Genomic DNA, 24,733 nt, shown 5'->3' with positions numbered 1-24,733 from the left:
GTGGAATTCATATTTTATTCAAGTATTTCTTGATTGTTTACATGATTTTACAGTAAGTGTGTATGACCCAGGTAATTTTAAAGACCCAATTAGAGCAACGGAAGCAAGACAAAACCCAAATGCAATTAACATGAGAAGAGTGAATATGCCAGAAGGGCATTTTAGGAGGCAGGTCTGTGGAATGGAAAGAGCTGTCACTTTCTGGTAAGTCATGTGATTTCCCTAAGGCTCAGTTTTCTCATCTGTAAAATGGGCCTAATGGGGTCTGGTCTCATGGGGGTCTCTGGAGGACTGGGTGGGATGAGATGAGTGAAGGGCCATGTGTGTGCCAGGCTTGGGGAACTGGGAGAATGTGGAGATGGGGTAAAAGAGTGACATATTTAGCTGGTGGATAAGGGGTGAGGAGGAAGGCGCTTGTCCAGGCTGGTCAGGTCTGGGGATGGGGGCAGTGATGGGGAACGAGGTGGGGAGGGAAGAGGCTTCCCTCAGGATAAAGGCTGACACAGGCTTCGTTTGGAACCAGAGGCATCATGCAAATATATGCAAAAGACCATGCAAATTAACCCAGCTGGTGGCCAGTGGGAAGAGGACCCAGCTGGTGATTTTGTTTCTGTAGTGTGGCCCAGGGCCACCTGTAACAGAATCACCTGGGGAACTTATCCGAGTCCCCCGCCACCCCCAAACCCACTGCTTCCACCCTGTGGAGCTGCAGCCCAGGAGTCCGTATGTTTACGGAGCTCCCCAGGTGATTATTTACTTCTGAACTCATTTATTAAACATGCACATAATGTGTTATGATTATAACACAGTATGATATATGCACATTCTGATATATAAGATAAACATTCAAACAGAAAAGTAAATTTCTTTCTCTCCTCATTCTCCACCCCCATGCCCAGAGGCAACCACCAGTACCAGTTCCTTTGTGTCCTTCTGGAAGCGACTCTGCACATTCCCAGGTGATTCTCTCTGACCTTTCAGATCCACAGCGTCTTGGGTCCTAGGGTGATGTCTCTGGATCATTCACAGACCAAACTGTCATTCATTCATGCCTTTGTTCACTCACCCAAAATTCACTAAGAGCCTGCGGGACTCACGCCAGGCACAGCCCTGACCCCAGGAGCTCACACAAGAGGGGGAGCCATTCGCAAAGGCAGCACTGCCCAGTGGCTAGCTCCCAGCTCTGCAGTCAAGATGCCCTTTTCAGCAAGGCCTTCACTCCCTGAGCCTCCATATCCCCAACTGTATCAGGTAGTAATGGTACCTGGCTCTCAGGGCAGTGATGCTGTGAGTCAAGAGAAATGATGAGAGCAGAGCAGGCTCTTCAATAAATGCTTGTTTCCTTCCAGAAGACAAGCCTTGCCTGGAGCAGAGACAATGAGAACAGGGAGATTTTTCCAACATAGGCTGGCTGGGCTCGGGGCCAATAGGAATGAACTGAGGGTGGGAAGGGGGCTTTGTTATCTCTCCCCTCTCTCAGGAAGAGATCTCTGCAGGCTGGAGTTTTGGGTGCTCTGAGGCCTGGGGGAGCAGCTCTGAGTACAGCATCCCTTGGCCTAGTGCACAGGGACCCCAGGTGATAGAGGAGCCAAGCAGCTCACTCTGGATCTCTCTGAATCAGCCCTTACCTTCAAGGCCTGCCTCCTTCAGGTAGCCTCCCTGACTATTCCAGCCAGAAAGGGAAAGGGATGGAGTGTTTATTACCTACCAGGCTTACTAGGGGCTTGTCACTGGGCCTGGCACTTTCATACTTCTTAAAATCTAACTTAACCTTCCCAACCCCTCTGGAGGGAGATAGTTCATATCATTTCACAGGTGAGGCAGCTGAGGCTTGGGGAGGTAAAGGGACTTACTCAAGGCCACACAGGGAATCAGTGGCTGGGTATTTGTCTCCATGGGGTCTCTGAGCCTCTCCTGTCCTCTCCTTGGGACTCCTCCCCTGAGGGCCTGAATCTCCCAACAGTAAAGTCCCAGGGCCTGTGGAGGGACTGGGATCGCTAAGTTCCTGTAGCTGAGACACTCAGAACTCAGTGACCCTGGCTTGATCTGGCCTCTCTCCTCCTCTCTAAGCCTCGATGACCTCATCTGTCAAATGGGTAGATTGCCTTACCTGTCATAAGGAAGATGTCTGTGAGAACATCTACACATACAGTCTGTCCTCAACTCCTCCCTCCGCCCTCTCCAGCTCCTCCAGCTCAGAAGGCCCCAACAAGCTCAGCACCCCCCAGGCACCATCCAGTTCCACGGCCCCCATCTCCTGGGCCAGAATCCTGAGCTCTCCCTTGAAGTCGCCCCTTGCCCCCCCCACACACACAGTCACGGTGTGTGTAGCTTCTCCTAGCAAAGAGCTCAGCAGGCTCCTGCTCCCACAAAGATGCAAGCTCCTCCAAGGGTGGGCCCAAGCCAGGGTCTTAGTTTGAGCCGCTGAGCTCTAGAAACCCCTCTTTCAGGTTCCAAAGCCTCACTGGTTTCGGGCCAGCACATAATTCAGCTGTGGCCTGGACCCCCCCAAGGCAGACCAATCACCGACAGTCAGGGCCACCTGTTCAAGTGACATAGCCTCACAGAATCATCCCTAGTTTCCCAATTGTAAGTGAACGCATTCAGGGCACTTCTAGGGGTCGAAGTCTCAGTCCTGAGAGTTTTGTGTAGTCAGGGGCCATCTTCTCTCTGCCCGTACCCCTCGCGTCGCCCCGGGGCTTGGCATCAAGGAGCACCCCCGCCCCACGTGACCCGGACCCGGCCTGCAGCGCCCGCGGCGGCCACATGGGGGCAGCAGGCGCGCGCCCTCCGCGCCGCGCGCCGCCCGCCGCCCGCCGTCAGAGTTCTAGCCCTGGGAGGCAGCCCAGTACGCTGCGGGAGGAAAAGCATCCGGGAAACGGGGGGACCTGGGCCTGGGGCTGGCCTGGCGTTGACTCCCCGCTAGGGCCCCTGGCAGGTCGCCTCACCCCCGCAGCCTCACTTTCCCCATCTATCAAGTGGACATGGCAGTCTGCAAGGGCTTTTTCGACCCCGGCAATCCCGGAGCAAGATTTAGTAACAAATGGAGAGTGGTTTCTGTGCCAGGTGTCCCTGTTCGCAACGCAAGGTCCTGCCTTGGTCTGACCGAAACCTCTCATAGTGGGGAAAAGGAGCCAGGAGAAGGAGGTGAGTCCCCTGAGGTCACACCTGACTCCAGCTCCCTGCCCGTGGAGATCCCCATCTGCAGGCCGGGGAACCCGAGTCCCCAAAGGGGAGGGGATTTGCCGGTGCTCTCACGCGAGGACAGGGCAGCGCTGAGCCTCTGTCTCTGCCCAGTGCGCCCTCCACTGCCTCCCTGGAGGTTTAAGGACTTAGCAATCCCACCTCCACCCCTTACCTTGACTTGGAAAATTAAACGGAACAGGAATTGGCAGCTCACTCTGCACGCGGCGGGAGAAGGGAGAGTCTCCACAGGCCCCATGGGCGGTCCTGGACTCAGGGAATAGCCCCCTTCACAACCTCTGGAGTGTCTGCCACGTGGGCCCTGGCAGACCCTGAGGGCCAGGACCTGCTTCCCACTTGGCCCTCTTCCCACGTTGCCTCGGGGCCAGCCTAACACAGCCCCTTCCATCTCCCTCCAGGAGAACCAAAGCTGGGGGTGCCCTTTGCAGCCCCTGTGCGTGGCCCGTCACGCGGGCCGAACACAGCAGCTAGCAGAGGCAGATGAAGATACTGACGCTCAGAGTGGGTCAGAGGTGGGGCCAAGACTTGAACCTCCCTCTCCCCAGGGTGTCTATACCACTGAGCTGCCCACTACATACCTCAGAACAGGAAAGGAGGGCAGAGGGGGTATTTGCTGAGGCTCTGCCTCGAGCCTGGCCTGGACCCGGCATGCTCGCCTCCCGGGGTGCTCCAGCTGCTCTGAGAAGCAGCCCCGTCACGCATTCCACTTACAGGTGAGGACTGAGCCATGGCCACCAGAAGGTGTGAGCAGACCGGGATTTGAAGCCAGGTCAGGTGGCTCCCACACCTGGCACAGAGCCTAGGGTCTGACCTATCTCCTGCACAGGGGCCCTGCGGGCTGCTTCCTCGTGTGGTCCTAGAGCCCAGAGCCCAGCAAGGGGAGCAGGTTTCTAGGGTGGCTTGGGCAAGTCAGGGCACCTCCCTGTGCCTTGGTTTCCCCAGCCTTCCCCAGCCTTCCCCGGCCCTACCCACTCATAGCACAAAAAAGTACTAAGGATGGGAATTCCCTGGCGGTCCAGTGGTTAGGACTCCGTGCTTCCACTGCAGGGGGCACGGGTTTAATCCTTGGTCAGGGAACTAAGATCCCACAAGCTGCATGGTGTGGCCCAAAAAAAAGAAGAAAGAAAAAAATGTACGAAGGAGAGCCTTCCAGCCAACTGGGCTAGCGTGTTCCAATCAGTGCCAGTGGTCGGGGAGAGCATCATGGGCCGGGCTTCCAGGACAGCCCCGCCCGGGTTGAGGAGAGAGGGAAAGGCACAGCCAGGGACACCCAGGATCAGCATCCCCAGTGTCAGCATCATGGGCCGTGGTGGGAGTGACAGGGCCAGAGGATGAGGGGCTGAGGTCACAATGGTGACAGAGTTGCGCCCCTCCCCTGCCACCCAGGACTCAGATCCGGGCAGTGCCCAGCCTTGGCACACGGTGGTGATAGACACACCCTTGGCCTCCAGGACTGCCCTGGTCAGAGGGATACGCCGGCAGAAGGGCCAGAGGTTGCCCTCTTCCTTGGGATTGTCACCCTCATCATCATCACCGCCATCATAGTGACCAACGACTCCAGAGAAGTTCAAAGACTTTCCTCCCGACCCGAGTGAAGCCCACTCCATGGAAGCAGGCGGCTGGGTGAGAAGCCCTCTGGGGGCCTCCCCTGCTCGGGTGGGGACAGCGGGCAGAGGCTTGAAGCCTGTCACATGAATTCTCTGCCTGGGAGCCCGGGAGACTTCTCAGAGGAGGTGGCCTGTCCTCTGAGCTTTAAGAAACAGGTTTTTGGCTCCGCTCGGACGCGGTACCGGAAGGAGTCAGGTTCACAGAGACAGAAGGTAGACTGGTGGTTGCCCCTGGCTGGGGGAGGGGGAGGGGGAGTTAGTGTTTAGTGGGCACCGCGTTTCAATTTGGGAAGATGATGGTGGTGACGGTTACACGACAACGTGAAAGTCCTTAAGAACACAGAACTGTGTGCTTAAAAATGGCTAAAATGGTAACCTTAAGACATATATATTTTACCACAATTTAAAACACACACAATTTTCATTAAAAGTCTTTTCTTTTCTTTTTTGGCCACGCATCTTGCAGGATCTTAGTTCCCTGACCAGGGATCGAACTGGTTCCTCCTGCAGTGGAAGCGTGGAGTCCTAACCACCGGACCACCAGGTAATTCCTTAAAATTTCTCACTGAAAAAAAGTTTTTTGATTGAAAAAAAACTTCCAAGAAAAAAAATGAAATTTACATTTTTATTTAAAAAACAAGAACTGAGCTGGGATTGAGCAAGCAGCGCAGGGGAAAGGGGAGTCCTGCAAAGCTGTAGAAGAGGAAAGAGAGTGTGTCGTCCAAAGGCAAAGGCACTGAAGTAGGAGCACGGAATGAAAAAGAGGAAGGAGGTGGGGCGGTGCTGGGGGCGGCGGGGCTGGGGGGGGGGGCAGGCAGGGCACAGTCCACACACGCCTGACCCTTCTCGCAGCTGTCCATCATGCCCGGTCCCGCCCCGGCCTGGGACCCCGACCTTCCCCACACGGACTCACACTGAACGAGACATTCCAGACGCCCAAGACCTCTTGGTCATCATAACTCAGGGAGTCTTAGTGTCCTATGGTCCTCCCGCCCCTACCCCAGCTGTCACACACAACCCAGCCCTCTGAGAAGACCCTCAGCTCTGTCCTCTGCTGGAAACCTCCTGGGACCCCCGCAGCCTGCAGGAGAGGATCCAGAAGCTTTGGCCTGGCACTCAAGGCTCCTGGCCCCAGGTGACCTCTGCCATCCCTCCTCGGGCTTGCACCAGACCCTGCACCTGCCCTGTGGACGCCAGCGCCCACCTCAAGGAGTGGCCCCATAGAAGGCTCTGCTTCCGGGGGTCCTTGCCCCGCCCACTCCCTCCCTCACCCCGTGCCTTCGCTCTCCCTTCCTCTGGGAATGCCTGCTCCCGTGTCCTCCGGCGTTGACCTTGCTTCCTCTTCCGAGTGCCTCCTGTAGGTCGCGTCTCCACAAACTCCAGGTCCTTCCTGGGGGCAGCGCACAGTAAGGGCTCAGGCGGAATCTGCTGAAGGACTGGTTCAAAGCAACTTTCCTGTCCACCCTTTTAACTCCGTGGGAACAAGGGTAGCTGGTCGAGAGTCAGGTGTCAGGAGCCCTGGGTTCCTGCCCTGTTGAGATTTGCGGTGTGACCTCAGGCAAGGGTCTCCCCTCTCTAGACTTTGGTTACAACCTTCCAGGAAACGTGGCCTCCTGGGAAGTCAGTCCCAAGGGACGTGCTCAGCAGAGAGCAGGGAAGGTGCAGCAGGGGGAGTCATCGAGGGCCAGGACCCGAGGGCAGGGCGCCCTCATTGCCAGGGCCAAGGCCATAGCCGCAGTGGAGTTTTCTGGGCGCTCACACTCACCCCCCCCCCAGAACTATGCCCAGCACTTAGCTGAACCCGCCCTGGCCTGCTGGAATGCCGGGAAGGGGCCAGAGTTCCATCACCACCGCCACTACCGCCGGCAGGCTCCGTATCACCGCCAGCATTCTCATCCCCATCATCATCAACAAGTTCAAAGAGGGGCTTCCCTGGTGGCGCAGTGGTTGAGAGTCCGCCTGCCGATGCAGGGGACACGGGTTCGAGCCCCGGTCTGGGAGGATCCCACATGCCGCGGAGCGGCTGGGCCCGTGAGCCGGAGCCTGTGCTCCGCAACGGGAGAGGCCACAACAGTGAGAAGCCTGCGTAGTGTGAAGAGTGGCCCCTGCTTGCCACAACTAGAGAAAGCCCTTGCACAGAAACGAAGACCCAACACAGCCATAAATTAATTAATTTTTTTAAAAAAACCCTTATTTCTGAAAAATCTCATCAGTGAAGGGATTCACTTTAAGAGAAAAAAGAAGTGGGCTTCCCTGGTGGCGCAGTGGTTGAGAATCCGCCTGCCGATGCAGGGGACACGGGTTCGTGCCCTGGTCCGGGAAGATCCCACATGCTGCGGAGCAACTAAGCCCGTGAGCCATGGCCGCTAGGCCTGCGCGTCCGGAGCCTGCGCTCCGCAACGGGAGAGGCCACAACAGTGAGAGGCCCGCGTACCACAAAAAAAAAAAAAAAAAAAAAAAAAAAAAAAGAAAAAAGAAGTTCAAAGAATTTTCTTCTCTAGAGGGCCCACCTCTGGCCTGCTCTCTGTACAACCAGTGGGCTGGACAAGAAGGTCTTTCTAGGCCCCTGGGAGGGGGCTGGAGGGAAGCCCCCGTGATTCTGTCCCTGACCTTCTCAGGAGTGCAAGGGAGGGAAGGGACCCCACTTTACTGAGCACCTGGTGTGTGCCAGGCACAGGGCTCTATTCTCCGTAAACTGCAAGGCAGGATTTTTTCCCCATCTGAAGCAGTGGCTCAGAGAAGTCAAGGTTGCACAGTTGTGGGTGCACGAGGCGGGATTAGACCCAAGTCATCTCACCTTCAGTTTGCTCATCCCCCTGTCCGGTGACCCCGTGCGCTGTGAGGCTGTGCAGTGTAGTTCGGAGCCCGGCTTGGGAGCCTTCCTGCCGGGGTTCGAAGCCAGCTCTGCCTCTTACCAGCCACGTGACCTTGAGCAAGTCACTGCCCTGAACACCAGAGTTCTCCAGCTGTGAACTGGGGATGCTAATAGCACCGGCTCCCAGGTTGGCCTGAGGGCCGGGTCAGCCTGCAGAGAGCACGTAGGACAGAGGCAGGCACACGGTGGGCATTGCATAAGCCTCAGCCAGTAGGATTAACATTTCCCTGCCAGGCAAACTCCTCCTCCTCTAGTACCTTCCTGACTACCCTCCTAATCCGAGCTGCCCTTCCTCCTCGGGAGCTTTGCTCATCCTGCGAGGTGAGGGCCAGTGACTTCCCTGCGCCCCGTGCCCCTCCTGAGAGTGTGGGCCTGCGTGTCCTGCCAGCCCCTCCCTGCATCGGAGGCCCAGCCCAGGGCTAGCCTCAGCAGGTCTGCTGGTGATTGAATGGGTGAATCCACATCCATTTCCTCCTCCCACTACTGCAGCCACCTCCTCACCCCCCAGGACTTTGTGGAATCTTCCCTGACCTTCTGCTGCCCCATCTCACGGCTCAGGCCACGGGCTCTGTGGTCCTCCCCAGCCCTCATCCCTCCTCCACCCTTCAAGTACAGGAGGGGGCCGTCCCTACAATCTCTCCACTGCCCTGCACAACTCCTGGCCTCAGTCCTGCCTTCCAGGAGCCTGAAGTCCTGACATTCCCCTATCCACTGGCTGTGTGATGTTAAGCAAAGCCCTGCCCCTCTCTGAGCCCCAGGGATGTCAGCTGTAAAGGGAGGAGAAGAACCCACTACTCAGTGCATTGCTCTGAGATTAAAGAGAGGAGGTGGGGAACTCTTTGTAAACTATAAAGGGTGGCACATTTTAGAGATCTGTATTAGTGGGTGCTAGATGCTGGCTGGAATGGGAGTGAAGTGGTGGGAGCTTCAGGATATAATCCCAACACGAGTTGGGTTAGAAATCCCTTCCCTGGGCTTCCCTGGTGGCGCAGTGGTTGAGAGTCCACCTGCCGATGCAGGGGATACGGGTTTGTGCCCCGGTCCGGGAGGATCCCACGTGCTGCGGAGCGGCTGGGCCTGTGAGCCATGGCCGCTGAGCCTGCACGTCCGGAGTCTGCGCTCCGCAACGGGAGAGGCCACAAGGCCCGCGTACCGCAAAAAAAAAAAAAAAAAAAAGAAAGAGAAAAAGAAATCCCCTCCCTTCTCTCAGAAGAACTAAGTGGGAGGAGGCTTGTGTCCTGTGGCCTTGGAGTCAGAAGACTTGGGATCAGTTCAGTTGAACTCATTCCTGCCTGGCCTGAGCTCCTGCTTTGGGCCAAGACCTGTGCCAAGCACTGGGACCAGGTGAATCCACGATCTCTGTCCCCAAAGAGCTGAGAGCCTGACGGGGAAACAGTTCTGGAAACCCTTTACCATCAACAGCGGGCACCAGGGAGCCCAACAAGGAAGCGTGACTGCTGTGAAGTGGGGAACTGGGGCGTCCTAGAGGGGTTCCCAGAGGAAGCAGATGCCTCACAGAGTGAACTGGAAGTGGTCAGAGGCTCCATCTCCCCCAGAACTCCCTGGTAAGGTCTCGAAAAGCCGCAGAGAGGAGGCAAATTAAGTCTTGAGAGAAACTGCCGTAATTCAATCATAAAAATAATCCCATTAAGTTAGCCAAAGAACCACTTAATTGAATTTCTTTCCAAACCCAGGCCTATTCAAAAAGCCAATGAATCCAAATGCTGCTAAATTTAAAGTAAACTCCCCAATAATTTAATGAACGGGCCAGTCCCGTCAAGTCCCTGATATTTCTAGCCTGGGTCGTTCCAGTCCTATGACTGCTCGTTCAATCAGCTTATCCTCTTTTTTTTTTTTAATAAAGTGTAATTCAGGCAAACAATAGTCCACTTTGGTCAAATAACCAGAAAGTTCAGGATGAAGAGTTAACTGAGAAATCCGTCACGCCTGCTGGCCAGCTGGGGTGACATCATGTGGGGACGGCCAATGGGAGGGCCAGGAGCCGTGGATGTGAACTGGATGTTGGCTGCCCCCTGCACCCCAGCCTTGTGCCCTCAGGGAGTCATTCTCCAGCTCGGAGCCTCAGTATCACCATCTGAAAAATGGGGAGGTCGCTGCGAGAATTAAAGCAGGAAAGCAAGGAGAGGACACCCTCCTTCCCTCGTGCCCTCCTTTACCCGGGGTGTTGTAGGAGAGGAACTCGGCAACTCTGTTGACCCATGAGTTTCCCTTTCTGTAAGACGGACTCTTAAACTTTTAATTTAATGTAGTTTTTGGAATGGAAAATATTTTCACGTGGATCAAAATTCAAAAGTTACCAAAGATGGTACAGTACAAGTCTCCCTCCCATGACTTTCCCTCAGCCGCTCATTTCCTCTCCTGGAGAAGCCCCCCAAATCATCATCCTCTTATATTGCCAGCCAGAGATACTCATAATATAGATAGAGGGACTTCCCTAGTGGTCCAGTGGTTAAGACTCCACGCTCCCAAGGCAGGGGGCACGGGTTCGATCCCTGGTCTGGAAACTAAGATCCTGCATGCTGCGTGGAGTGGTCCAAAAAGATAGATAGATAGATGATGGATAGATAGATAGAAAAGACGGATGCATGTTCTTTCTCCTCTCTTTTTACATAAATAGTCACAAACTATATACTCTTCTCTGAGACTTGTTTTTTTTCCACTGTGCAATACTTCATGTAGATCTTTCCCCATTTGTACATAAAGTGCTTCCTCATTCATTTATACGACTTCATTAAGGTCCATTGGATGAATGTTCTATTTTACCAGCTCCTTATTGATGGACATGTTTCCAACACATGCACACACAGTGCTATGAACAACCCTTTTCATAAGCCAGTTCCCTCCTGTGCATTGATACCTGTAAGATAAATACCTGGATTTGGACTGAGGTCAAAGGAAACGTGCAGTTGTCATTTTGATGGGTATCGTCATTGCTCTCCTCCGGGGCTGTACACATTTACTCTCCCTGGGATGAAGGGGCCTGTTTCCCCGGAGCCTTGCCATCAGTGTGTTACCCAAATTTTGTATCTTTCCCAAGCTGATGGGTGAGAGTGGAATCTTGGTGTAGCTGTAATTTGCATTTTTCTTAGTTTGAATGAGGCTGCCATCTTTTTTTCTTTTTAATACGTATTTATTTATATTTGGCTGCGTTGGGTCTTCGTTGCTGTGCGCAGGTTTTTCTCTAGTTGTGTCGAATGGGGGCTACTCTTCGTTGCTGTGCGTGGGCTTCTCATTGCGGTGGCTTCTCTTGTTGCGGAGCATGGGCTCTAGGCGTGTGGGCTTCAGTAGTTGTGGCACATGGGCTCAGTAGTTGTGGCTCGAGGGCTCTAGAGGGCAGGCTCAGTAGCTGTGGCCCACGGGCTTAGTTGCTCCGCAGCATGGGGGATCTTCCCGGACCAGGACTCGAACCCGTGTCCCCTGCACTGGCAGGCGGATTCTTAACTACTGAGCCACCAGGGAAGTCCCGAAGCTGCCATCATTACTGAGTTTCAGAAATCTTTGTATTTCCTTTTCAGTGAACAGTCTCTTCATATTCTTAGTCATTTTTACGTTATATTGTTGGTCTTTTTCTTACTGATTTCTAGGTGTTCTTTGTATACTAAAGAAAGCATGATTGGTAAACTTTTTTCTTCTGGAACCTTCCAGAGATAGTCTATGCACATAGAAGCAAATACATATATATTACAAGGGACACTTTGAACTAGAATTTGCTGGAGGTTCTTTTCACTCAATGGTCCAGGTATCTGAGGGGGGGATCCCTCCAGTCAGAACCTTGGAGCTGGAGATGAGGACAAGGCTGGCCTTTCTCCTTTCTGGGGTAGGAGCTAATGAGCCCCAGGTCTATCTCCATCTGCTTTTCTTAGGCCTTTGAGGGCAGGCTACCATGCCTGGGAACAGCATCCAGGCCTCATGGCCCATTGAACACTCACTGCCAGATTCCTAGTCCAGTGCTCTTTGTGCTCCTCACTCTGTAATAATGTCTGCATACTCTCAGTATGTGATGGGCCAAACCATACCCTCTCTCTCTTCCTTCTTGCCAAGGGCAGACATTTGTGAGCATACGTCCATGGTGAGGAATGGAGTCTTTGGCCACGGCCCAAATCATACCTCAGGCCTTATTCATATGGTGGACTCATTCCTTTACTCCCCACAGCAAACTCCTACACATGCTTAAAGGCCCATGTCCAGTGATGCTTCCTCTGGGGAGACTTCCATGATGCTATGGTTCTTTTTTTTTTTTTTTTGGCTGCAGCTGCATGGCTTGAGGGATCTTAGTTCCCCAACCAGGGATTGAACCCAGGCCCAGAGCAGTGAAAGTGCCAAGCCTTAACCACTGAACCACCAAGGAATTCACCTTTTTTCTTCTCTCTCTCTCTCTCTTTTTTTTCCCTCCGTGGTTCTGATCACTTTGTCTATGTCTATATTTACCAGAGCAAGAAAAAACACAATTTTTCTCTCCCCCCATTTCTCTGTCCTCTAGTATCTCCTGAGATGAAGTACCAAATGATTCGTCAAAGGCAAGTCCCTTCACCACTTGGGGCCTTAGTTTCCCGATTTGAAAACAAGATGAGAATATAAAGCCAATGCCAGGGATTTCCCTGGTGGCCCAGTGGTTAAGAATCTGCCTTCCAATGAAGGGGACGCGGGTTCGATCCCTATTTGGGTAACTAAGATCCCACATGCTGTGGGGCAACTAAGTCTGCAATGCTCTGGAGCCCGCGGGCCACAACTAGAGAGAAGCCCGCGCGCTGCAGTGCCACGACAAAGAGCCTGTGCGCCGCGACGGGAGAGCCCGCGACTAAGACCTGATGCAGCCAAATCAATATTAAAAATACATAAATAAATAAAGCCAGTGACAGAGGATTGTTGAGAGGATTAAATGAGTCCGTTTATGTAAAATGCTTAGCACAGTGCCAGGCACACAGTGAGGGTCCAGTATGTGGTAGATATCGGTTATCACTAACCCTGTGATTTGGGCAAACCACGTCTCTTCTCCTCGCCTCAGTTTCCTTATCTGTAAACTGTAGGGTAAACTAGCAGACCTAGTCCATGATCATCAGTGGATGCCCAAATCCCTGGGTAAACGTTTGACGGGGAACTTTATAACAGAAGGATGAAGTTAACAACACCTAAAGCCACTGATCAATGTCAGCATCACTAAATGGTGGAACCACCCAACACTCAATGGCTCTTGCTCTGATGCACTGGGAGGGGCACAACATCATCCGTGAAATGTTCTTGAGAAAATCGTTGAATCTAAATCAAATCAAGCCTCCAGCCTTTAGAATCCACATCTAATTACCAGTTTATAAGAAATTTGGGGGGGCTTCCCCGGTGGCACAGTGGTTGAGAGTCCGCCTGCCGATGCGGGGTCGCGGGTTCGTGCCCCGGTCCGGGAAGACCCCACATGCCGCGGAGCGGCTGGGCCCGTGAGCCGTGGCCGCTGCGCCTGCGCGTCCGGAGCCTGTGCTCCGCAGCGGGAGAGGCCACAACAGTGAGAGGCCCGCATACCGCAAAAAAAAAAAAAAAAAAAAAAAAAAGAAATATGGGGGATAGTGGAGCATGTTAAGAGACACCAAAGGGATGCAGCCGACCAATTCTAGACTGTGGGAAACTCGATCTAGAATACTATTCAGCCAGGAAAAGTACTGCATCCCTGAAGTACTGATACATGTGACCACACGGTGGAACCTTGACAGCAAAAGATGCCCAGTGAAGCCAGATGCTAAAGTTTGCACACCGTGTGATCCATTTATATGAAATAACCAAAATAGGCAAAAGGCAAAAGTAAATTACTGCTCATCAGGGGCTGGAGGAGGGCAGAAATGGGGAGTGACTGCTGGTGGGTATGGGGTTTCTTCTTCTGGGTGATAAAAATGTTAGGGAGTTAGATAGAGGTAATGGTTGCAAAACCCTGTGAATCTACTAAAAGCCACCAAGTTGTATACTTTTTTTAACAGTGAATTTTATGTTACGTGAATTATATCTCAATGAAAGACACAGAGAGAGATTTAAAAGATATATCAACCCTATTTAGGGTTGGAGGGAAGTTCAGAGAGTGGGGTATGAATTGAAGAAAACACTCGAGGAATCGGAGGCTCCCCCTGTCCCTCCGGAGATCATTCCTTACCCCAGGTGATTTGGACACTCCAAGACAGTAATGAGGGTGTCAGGTTCCCCTAGCAATTGGGTATCTGGGGTCTCTGATGTTCTGAAACAGAATTGGGGAGGTCATTTTCCAATTCACGGAAAATTGGAGGTAGCCCATTGCATGGTCACAGTTTTTAAGTCCTATAGAGTGACAGTCAGTCTCAGGACCAGAACCAAGTCCCTGCCTTGGGCCTGGGAGATGATACTTTCTGAAACATCCACGCCTCTGTTGCCCCTGTCTAAGAACCAAATAACAAATACTTATTGAGAGCCTCATTTACCAGCCTCTTGTTCTAAGTGCTTTAGAGCAATACTATGAAACAGACACATTATTGTCCCTGTTTTACAGATGGTGAAACTGAGGCACAGAGAGGTTAAATAAGTTGCCCACGTGGAGCCAGGATTCAACCCCAGGCATGGTAACTCGAGCATGCATTCCCATTACTGCTGCCTCTTTAGCCTAAAATGGTGTCTGATTTGACGCACGTCTGTTTTTCCAGATACATCTCTTTGTTGTCATCTTCTGCATGGATCATCAGGGCTTTCTGGGTTTCCTCACACTCCACTGGTTTCTGTTGATGTCTTGATCCATGTCTTAACCCTGGTCATACTGATTTCTAATGACTCATTCTGGGTTCTGGGTCTCCTCCACCAGAGCAGGGCACACCCCAAGGCCCAGATGAGGTCTGGCTCTGCTTCCCGTAACTGAATTGGTAATAACTGCATCTGGCACTCAGGTGTCAGGCTCTGGGCTACAGGCTTTTTGTCCATCACCTCTTTTAATCCACCTGAGGTGAGCACTATTGCCTCTCCCATTTCTGAAATGAGGAAATGAGGCTTAGGAAGGTTCTGTAAACTCACCCAGCCACATAGCCCGGAAGTCACTGAGGACTTGAATCCGGCTGGCTGAAGCAGGGTCTCTACCACCAACGCCTCTCAAGTGAGAACTCATTGCCGGGGTCCTAAACACTAATGCAAACTTTGGTTGCAAACCCAGTCTGTACAAATACTTTTGAACATGACTTTTGTTTTTAAATCTATGTATGTTACAACTTAGGTATATATATATATATATATATATATATATATATATATATATATATATATATATATGTTCTCTGTGCTAATGTGTGTATTATAGCACAAACATTAGGGACTTCCCTGGCGGTCCAGGGGTTCAGACTCCATGCTTCCACTGCAGGGGGCACGGGTTCGATCCCTGATGGGGGAAGCTAAGATCCTGCATTCCGTGCTGCACAGCCAAACAAACAAACAAACACACATTAAAATAGAATATTTAGAAGACGAAGATGAAGTAAGAATACAAATTCTGACTTTTTTCTTCCCACACCCCAGTGGATCACTGCATGAACTTTCTGGGGTTCTACAGGCATCTGCTTTGGAGATAGCTACCTTAGTGGGCAACAGAATCCGCTGGATGTTTCCAGAGCAGGTGAGCAGATTCGTTCAGTGGAGGCTCAGATCCACAGGCAGGTCTGGGTTGCCGTGCACTGAGGGAGACAAAGGCAGGTTGGGGCACAGCCCCTGAGGCAGGATGAGGCTCCAGGGTGGGTCTGGGAGGGCAAATGGAGTCTTTCCTAACCTTTATGAACATTAGGTCAGATCCTCCTCAACTCTCTCAGCCTCGGGCTGCTAGCTGTAAAACAGGTGGGGCGATCTCCCCCACCGTCCCCCATGGCAACTCCTGAATCACTGAAGGGCCTTGGGGGCAGTCTGGTCGGAAGGGGGCTCAAGGGCTTGTCTGGATGCTGTATCTGTGTAGCATGTCACACGAAGTTAAGAAAACCCAGGTCGTGTATCTCATAGAATGACCAGTGGAGGGTAAGGGGGCAGCTCACCACACTTTGGTGCCTCCGCTGATCCCAGGCCCCGTGGCTCTGTCCTCCTGCACTCACTGCTGGCATGTTCTCTCCAGCATTGGTCTTTTTTTCCCCACGCAGCATGCAGGATCTTAGTTCCCCGACCGGGGATCGAACACGTGTCCCCTGCAATGGAAGCTCGGAGTCTTAACCGCTGGACCGCCAGGGAGGTCCCTCTCCGGCATTGTTAGTCCGTCTTTTTCTTGGGTATACGCAGCAGCCTCCACAGGCAGATTGTCAACTCCGGGCGAACAGGGTCCAGTGTGGATCTCTCAGGCCCTGCAAGGAGTTGGCATCAGGAAATGTTTGTGGACAGACATGTGACACGCGGGGGAGATGATGAGTCGCAGCAGCTATGCTGAGTTGAGAAGTGTTGTTGTGCGAATTGGGATTAGGAACCGTGGCAATCGTCGTGTCCGGGGACGGGATTGCTTGGATTCCCAGAGGATGGAAGGAGCAAGTTTTGGAAAGAATCGAGACAGCAGTGCGAATGAGGGAGATTGTGCCGAGAGGTCAGGTGAGCCCAGAGGGGCAGCCAGGTGACAGGCTGAGTTGAAGGAAGGAGGTGGATGGAGGCGTTGGCGGGGGGTGGGGGGGATGGGGCGTTGGGGGGCGCTGGAGGCAGGGTGATGTGGTCCTTTGGTGATGCTGGGTTTTTGTTAGTGCTCACTGTGCCTTTGGACACGTAGCAGGCATTCCTAACTCCACTGGGAGTTGATTTTCCTTAGGAAGACAGCAGCCCAGGGATTGCTGAGAGAGGCTGTGCACAGCTGAGGGGGCGGGCCGACAGCCCACCACAAGAAGGCCAAGAAGGCCAAGAAGGCTGGGAGGGGGTGGGGAGAAACCACAGGCCTGTCCCTGAGGGAAGGCTGTCAGGCAACGTCTGACCCAGGGATGGGAAGCGCCAGGCCCTGCCTCCACCCCAGGGACCACATACCCGTGGCAGAGTTCGCTCATTGCACAAGTATTTACGGGGCACCCATTACCAACTGAGCACCCACGGAGCAGCTATAGGAGGGTTTCTTTCTCTTGGAGCGTATGTTCACAGGCATTAAAAGTAAACAAGCTAATGTTTTCAGCCTCTAGAAAGTTCCATAAAGACAATAAGTCAGGGTGATCCAGCAAAGGGGGACGGAAGGCAAGGGGGCCCACTTCAGCTGGTGTGGTCAAGGAAGACCTCTGTGAGGAGGTAACTTTTTGTTGTTGTTGTTGCTGTTTTGCGGTACGCAGGCCTCTCACTCTCGTGGCCTCTCCCGTTGCGGAGCGCAGGCTTCGGACGCGCAGGCCCAGCGGCCACGGCTCACGGGCCCAGCCGCTCCGCGGCACGTGGGATCTTCCCGGACCGGGGCACGAACCCGCGTCCCCTGCATCGGCAGGCGGACTCTCCACCACTGCGCCACCAGGGAAGGCCACGGAGGTAACTTTTCAGTTGCGGTTTGAATTATGAGATGGAGGCAGCCATTGAAGACCTGGGGGGAGATCATTCTAGGCAGAAGGAACGGCCAGTGCAAAGGCCCTGAACTGGGACAAAAGAGAAGACCAGGGGGAGAAAGATTCAAGGTGAGATCTGCAAGGCAGATTGGGGCCAGATCATAGCACACCTGGGAGAGAGAATGGATTTCACGCTGACAGAAGGAGGCATTAGTGTATTTTCAGTAGCAGAGGGACATGATCTCACCATTAACAGACCAGTGTGGTATCTAGGTGATCCAAGCTGGGTTCAGCATGTAGTTGGGAGACAGAGCTGACAGGAAGTGCACATGTTTTGAATATGGGGGTGATGGTGGGAAGAGAACCCTTCCCACTGAGCCCCGATGTGTTGGACCTCAGGATCTCTCCAACAAGAGTGCCGGATGTGGAGCGTGTAGGCCATTCCACATCTGGTCCAGCCCCAAGTTTACAGACAGGGAGAATGAAGAAAGAGCCTTAGAGGTCTTCTTGTCTGGCCGCCTCGAGAGGGGCTGTGGATTCTCCAAGGTCCCCCTGAAATTCAGTGGCTGAGCTGGCACTCGAACCCAGGCCTCCTGGGCCCTGGTCCAGGCCTGTTGCTAGCCCGCCCTGCTGCCTCTCAGCTGAAGATGGCAGAGGAGGGAGGAATGCCTGCCGGGAAGGACCTGACTAGTCATGACGACGTGGTGAGGTCGCCCAGGAGAAACGCCGAAAAGCAGTGCAGACTGGAGAGGGCAGGCCGAGGCGTCAGGACACTGCCATGGGAGCAGCCAAAGGTTTGGGGAGGGCACCCTGGAAGGCTCTGGGGGCAAGGAGCTGAGGTGAATGGAGTAAGGCAGCATTTTCAGGCTGGCATGTCTGAGGAGGACCTCTTAGAGCAGAGCCCGTGTGGGCCACTGACCCTTGAGGGTCTTGGGAGAGACCCAAGTAGGAAGACCCCAGAGAAACTTCTTGCAGGGGCTTCCTAGAACCAAGACCACAGGTATAGACAGAGAGTAGGCAAGGCCAGTGGCTCACCGGGCCCGGCTAGGACTGCATACCTCCAACCCATGCCCACCTCGAAGGGGCTGGTGGTGGACCCTCCAGGGGGAGGTAAGGTAAGGAGAGAAGCTGGAGATGTAGCCTGCACTGCTAGAGAGAATCCAAGACAGGCAGCGTGCATTCACTCCCTGTCCACTCCTTACAACAAGTAGTAAGATCAACGTCTTCCTCTTCCTCAGGGCTTCTTCGGGACCAGGGTGTTTCTGTGCACGATTATCTGCTTTATCCCCATTTTACAAATGAGGCTCAGAGAGTTTAAGGAACTTTCCTTAAAAGGGTCACACTGGGCTTCCCTGGTGGCGCAGTGGTTGAGAGTCCGCCTGCCGATGCGGGGGTTGCGGGTTCGTGCCCTGGTCCGGGGGGATCCCGCGTGCCGCGGAGCGGCTGGGCCCGTGAGCCGTGGCCGCTGGCCCTGCGCGTCCGGAGCCTGTGCTCCGCAGCGGGAGGGGCCACGGCAGTGAGAGGCCCGCATACCACAAAAAAAAAAAAAAAAAAAAAAGGGTCACACTTAAAAAGTGGCAGAGTCAGCATTTGAAGGCAGCTTCTTAACCACGGTGGGCTACTGTCTCGGATTCCCTCTGTGACCTCGAGCAAGGCTCCCTGAGTCTCTGCCTATGAAATGATGGAGTTGGCATAAATGAGCCCCACTAGGCCCTGTGGCTCTCAACTGGGGCCCAGAGTCTCTTTTCTAGTAAAGGAGCTCAGGGGTCTGATGGAGGGAGCCAGGGCCCTGTCCCGGAGCCGTGTTCTCCACCAGACTGGGCAAGGTGGTTAATAGAGTGGGCTCTGCCAGGCCACTACCTCTGCTGAGGGTAGATGTTGAGGATCGAATGCAGGTGTCGGGTCTCAGAGAGGGCCTGGCACACAGTAGGTGCTCAATAAGTGATAGCTCTTCACGTGTTCTCGGAGAGAGTGGAGGCTGTGCCTTCACAATCCAACCATTCACCCATTCAGCAAATATTTGTTAAATCCCTCCAGTGTGTGCCAGACACCAGTCTTGATACTGGTGACACAGTGATTCCCCCAGAGATCGTTAACTCCCTGCCTTCATGCAACTGATATTCCAGTGGCGGAAGCAGACCAAGAGAAAAAAAAGTCCAAAAAGTACCATATAGAATAAGTTAGGTGGTGGTAAGGGCCAGGAAACAAGATGAAGCAGAGCAGGAGAGGCAGATCTTAAATCAGGATTGGAAGGCCCCCCTGTGAAAGGGACTTGAGAGTCCTGACCTGAGGGAGGGGAGGTACACAGCTGAGGGAAAAGTGCCCCAGAACAGCCTCAGGGGACAGGTTGTGCGGGGGGGGGGGGGGGGGGGGGGGTGTCATTTTAAGGACCCTCCCCTGCTGCCTGGTAAATCCGTGGCGACCTCCTCCTCCAAGACTCAGGTTGCAGGTCCCTTCGGGGTGGTGCTGAAATCTTTCTCCCCATCCCTGGGCACCACGAGATCCCCAGCCCAGTGCTCTGGGGTGCCGGGGAAATAGGAACAAACTGTCTGGAGCGGCTCCCCCTGACCAGTGCAGAGCAGCTAAAACCCAGGGTGGGACCCAGTGATCAGCTCTGCACTGACACCTATTGTCCCAGGCCCAATTGCATCTTCTGGGTGGCTGGATGGGATGTCAGGAGGGGGGCTAGGGGAACTCCAGCTGCACACACCCTTGGGCTTTAGAGTTGGGAGTTAAGTCCCAGGAGGAGTCACTGAGAATCCAGTCTGGAGAGAGAGGTCAGGCCCAGAGGCCGCTAGAACCCCGTTGTAAGTTTTCTTTCCCTTTGGAATCGCCTCCCCTCCTTGGCTAGGTTTTGTGTCCCCTCAGTTTCTCCTGAGAGTTGAGCTGCAAAGTTCTTCAGAAGAACCCATGGGTGGTCTCAGAGGGGAGGAGGGAGGAGGAGAACTTGGGTCCACAGAACAGCTAATCAGGGAGGGGGCGTGGGGAGCATTCTTCCAAGGCAGAGACTGGGGGGCCATGGGATGGGGTGTATGTGTGTGGAGAGACTGGGGGCAGGCCTTGAGGGGAAGAGTGGCTCTCAAGGCTGGTTGACTAGGATCTTCCATAGTGGTACAGAGGGGGGTCAGTTACAAGTTCTGGAATGGGAGGGGACATGTGACAAGATGGGGAGGGGAAGCTGGGACATCAGACTGTTCATGTGTACCCTGAGGCAAAGGTGAGGAGCCTCAGATTCCTCTCTGAACCTGGGAAAGGACAGAGTAGGATTTCATCCGTTGTTGAGAGGATTACACGAGATAACACCTTTCCCAGTGCCAGGTACTTAGTAGATGCTGGAGGAGTATCAGTCCCTTCCTGGAGACAGAGGGCCGGGAAGCAGGGCCAGGTTGGAAGGTTGGGGTGGTGAAGACAGAGGACACAGTGGTGTACCCACCCTGCTCAGTAGTGCTGGGGGGCCCTCTGCCTGGGGCCCTAGCCCTGGCACCTTGTCTCACACAGGAGAACCTGCAGCCACAGGGAGGGCCGGCTTTCCTGGACACTGGAAGCAGGATTCAGGGTCGGTGAGATTGGGATGGAAACAGATGATGAAGGGAAGGGCATTGGTAGCCGAGCCTGGTGGCTGGCCTCTAGGACAGGTCACATTTGGGGACCTCCAGGAGATGAGGGAGTCATAAAAATGTGTAAAACAAGCTGATGTGAGGAAACAAATGGGGGCCGTTGGGCTTTGATAAATGTGGGTGGCTGCTGCCCAGGCCTGCTGAGTATGGTCAGGGCCCAGGGTGCTTTGGGGCCCCGAGTGGCAGTTCTCCCAGCGCTTCGAGAGAAGTAGGGAATACAGACCTGTCATATGAAATCTTCCCATTTTAAAACACTGGGAATCAGTTAACAGAACAAAAGAAATAACAAAAAACACCATGCAAGCCAAGCAAAGCCCACCACTTTGGCCAGTGACCCTCTTCTCTGGCAAAAGTGGCTTTGAGGGCAGATCCTCAGCTGATTGCCTCAGACCTCTCCTGGGAGGCTTGTCCTCACTCTCCTGCTCTTGGAAGTGAGATCATGATAGACTCATTTTCCCAGGGACCTATGAGAGAACAGAGCCATCTTGTGCTGTGTGGTCCCAGGCCAACCCCTTCCCTTCTCTGGGCTGCAGTTTCCTGGGTTCTGAAAGAAGAACCCAGTCTGTGGGGCTCCTAACAGTTTGGAGAGTGTGTGACTAAGTCCCTCAGGCTCAAAGGAAGGTGTGATTGTTCCTGAAGTGACTCTTCCCAGGAACTATGCTTCTGGGACAGGATGCAGTGCACTCCAGCATTCTGTGTGTCCACAGCCACAGCTGTGTGCGTGAATGGATGTGTGTCATAATTGGGAGCTTTGCATGGTACAGTGTAAATATCATTTTAAGAACTCTGCCCTGGAATCTTTCATCACCTGCTCTGGAAGCCAGTAGGAAGCCTTAATTAATTCTCCGTGACCTGGGGAGGGACGGGTTCTCCTTCCCGATTTGCAGATAAGGAAATCCCAGCCCAGAGCTGGGAGGGGACTTGGCTAAATGGGCACCACTTGGCTCAAGTGTTGGCTCCATGGCAGATTGGGTTTGAGGTCAGCTCTGTACTCATCAGTTTGAGCTGCCGGAAGAGGAAGAAGGGAGAAGAAGAGAAGGAAAAGGTCTTTGCATTTGTTTTTTCCGTGGGGGGAGAGCGCAGCATAGCCCCAGCTACCTCTCTGGGCCGTACGTCAATATCCCCCTGTCTCTTGCTGTCCGGTCAAAGCGCTGGCCCCTGAGTCAACCTGGCCTGTGTGCTCTGCAGCACTCAGAGCCCCGAGGTGGAGTGAATCCCCCAACTCTGTAAACATTCTCCTTTTGCAAACACCGGCCTTCAGAGGGGCCCACTACTAGGGTGTGAGAGGAGAGAGAACCGGGCAGAGGGGAGAGGAGTGTTTGGGTCTAGAAGAACGCAGCTTTTTGTGCGCCCTCCTCCTCCCCACCCCCTCCCAGGTTTTTCCACCTGTGCCCCCACTGGATCAGGGTGTCAGTGTCTGTGTGCGCTCCTCGGCCCCTCACGTTAGGCCCCGTTCCTGCAAGGTGCTCCTCGCGAGGCTGGGGGGCCATGTTTCCTGGCTGCGGGCCCCCGCAGCGTCCCCGGGAGCGGAGGGCGCGGGCCCTTTAAATCCTCCAGGGCGGAGGCGGCGGGCCGGGGATGACATCAGCGGGCGGGCCCGGGGCTCAATGGGAGCTGGCGGGCGCGCGCCAGACGGGAGCGCGCGAGCCGGCGGCGGGGGCGGTCGGGCAGGAGGGCCGGGAGGAGGGAGGCGGCGTCGGCTGCACTAAGATCCCAGAGCCTGAGCCCGGCCGGGAAGAGCGGAACGGAGCGCGGCGGCGGCGGCGGTGGTGGCGGCGGCTGGGCCAGGAGAGGCTGGCGCGCCGGGCGGCTCTGCGAATCCTCCGGCATCCGCCCAGGCGGGCCGCCCCCGCCCGCGGCAGCTCCCCGAGCAGCGGCCCGGCACCGGCGCCTTCCCGGCGGGGTAAATATTGGGGGGCCGCGGGCCCGCGGAGGGGCGCAAACCTGGGGGGAAACGGGGCTCCCTCCGCCTCTTTGTTTTTGCGCGAGAGGGAGGGGAGGAGAGGGCGGACACACGCGCGTTCGCACTCGGGTATGGGGGGGCTGCCCGGGCGCCGCCCGCTCGGCCCGGCGAGGACAAAGGCGCGACTGGGGACGAGGAGGAGGAGGGTGACTATTATTTTGCAGGCTTGCCCGGGAGAGGCCCCCCGAGTCCGGCCCGCCTCCCCCTCCCCCAGCTGGACCGTTCAAGGCCCCAGCCGGCCGGGGCGGCCACCCCAGGCTGCGATTTGGGGACGCTGAGGGAGGGGGTCCGGGACTGGGGTGCTGGGGGGCACCCGATACTGTTGATTCGGAATTCTCTCCCAAACCCTGGTCTTCGGTAGGGCTCACCAGAGCATTCGCAGAGCCCCCAACCTCTTCGCTCCTGGCCTGGGTGCTCCAGACCTGGGGGTCCGCAAGGCTGCTCCCGCATGTTGGCTGGGGGCGCTTGGGGGCTCTGGAGTGATGGGGTGTGTGGTCACCCAGCCACCGATTCTGTTTTCCTTTGTGGAGAGAAAGAAAGGGGTGGGGGTTATTTATCAGATCGGATTCTCCCGTTTCTGCGTGTGAGAAATCCATGTTTTGCAAGTCTCTGTGGAACATAAAACTATGTTTCTGCCCGGGTGTCCTTAGAGAGAGGATTCCCGAGCTCTTCACGCTCAAACTCAAAGTGGGGTGAGCCCCTCCCCAACTTTTTCCCTTAGTTTTCTTGCATATCCTCTTTTTGGATCAGCCTTCGTCAGGGAGAAAGATTTGGGAACAGGGGAAGGGGATCCTGAGTGTCTGAGTTGCACCCAATAAATGCCTGTTTGGGGCTCCTTTGCCTGGGTGTCTGGGATGTCCCTCCACGTTTTATTTTAATGGTCCAGGGACAAGGGCCCTGGCTGGCGAGGGGGGTGGGCAGGGAGTAAGAAAACTGCCCATGTGCCGTTCTGCTTGGTAGTTTGTCTAATTTTTTTTAACCAGTTGAAACTCCGGAATCTTCATGTGCGCCTTTTTTTTTTTTTTTTTTCTTCGTTTATTCCAACGCCACCCCCCCCACCCCGCCCCCCAAAGGAGAGAAGCAGCAAAGAACTGGAAAGCCTCTTCCATTCCTGACTCAAGCCTCTCTCCTCTCCTCTGGGAGGCTTTTGGGGAGACAGTGCTGGGACAGTCTAGGCTCTCCTTGGGGCCCTGGCCCCCCCGGGTGTAGGAGGAACGCTGGCTGGTCTGGGTGGTAGCCCAGAAAAGTGGTGGTTGCCTGCAGGGCTGATTGTTTGCCACCCTCTCTTCTCTGCCCTTCTCTGCCGACAGCCCGGTGAGTGGGGAGGGGCTGGGGGGTCATGTGCAGTGTATTTATGTAAGACACCCAGACGGAGGGCACGGTATTTATATAACCCGGCGTGGGTATTTATGTAATATAGGATGCGGGTGTATTTATGTTCCTTTCCTAACCTGCGGCTTTCCCGGCTGCCATGTGTGGTCTCTGAATTGGCGTTGGCGGAAGACGGACTGGGGGGGGGGGGTTGTTTGTGTGTGTACACACCCGCCCGCCCCCCACCCCCTTCCCCAAGCAGGGCTCACAGGGTATGTCTGCATTGCTTTCTTCCTTTGGGGTGTACACACAGGACGGAGTGTATGTGAGGTGTATGGCATGTGAGTTTCCCGCATATGTGGAGTGTGTTCTGCTGGCAGCCCTGGCACCTCAGCTGGGACTGGCCGGGCGTGTGGGCAGAGGCCCTTGGTGGAGAGCCCGGAGTTTGGCTGGCGCCGGGTGGAGCTCCTTCCTTGTGACCATTGGTGAAGGGCTAGTGGCGGCTCCCTGGGAAGTAGTGCTGGGGATGGATGTCTCTCCTGGGCAGGAGCTATTGGCTCCTTGCCTCCGCTGGGGTGGAGAGTTCCAGCCTGACCAACTGTGGAATAAAAGCTCTCCCGTCTCCCCTCCCGGGTGGTTCTGGCTTTTGGGGTAGTACTTGGCATGGGGAAGGG

At 54.6% G+C, this 24,733-nt stretch overlaps 1 protein-coding gene across 11 annotated transcripts in view; it reads left to right on the top strand.

Moving 5' to 3' along the window:
* The first annotated feature begins 2,838 nt into the window (after positions 1–2,838).
* The window catches only part of CSNK1E (casein kinase 1 epsilon), a 44,163-nt gene continuing 22,268 nt past the window's right edge, over positions 2,839–24,733 (top strand). For 2 of the 11 annotated variants that reach the window (XM_059081870.2, XM_067010182.1), the window contains exon 1: positions 22,551–22,688. The gene's annotated coding sequence lies outside the window, so the exon portion shown is untranslated. Of the gene's footprint in view, positions 3,148–5,277; positions 5,356–14,206; positions 14,277–22,500; positions 22,689–22,814; positions 22,895–23,821; positions 24,063–24,733 lie in introns of those variants that run through there. The other 9 variants (XM_067010185.1, XM_067010181.1, XM_067010179.1 and 6 more) reach the window with 8 other exon arrangements.

Source organism: Kogia breviceps, chromosome 12, assembly GCF_026419965.1.
Source record: "Kogia breviceps isolate mKogBre1 chromosome 12, mKogBre1 haplotype 1, whole genome shotgun sequence".
Classification (NCBI taxonomy): domain Eukaryota; kingdom Metazoa; phylum Chordata; class Mammalia; order Artiodactyla; family Physeteridae; genus Kogia; species Kogia breviceps.
Note: the sequence above shows the minus strand (reverse complement) of the source record. Positions and strands in the feature narration are given on the sequence as shown.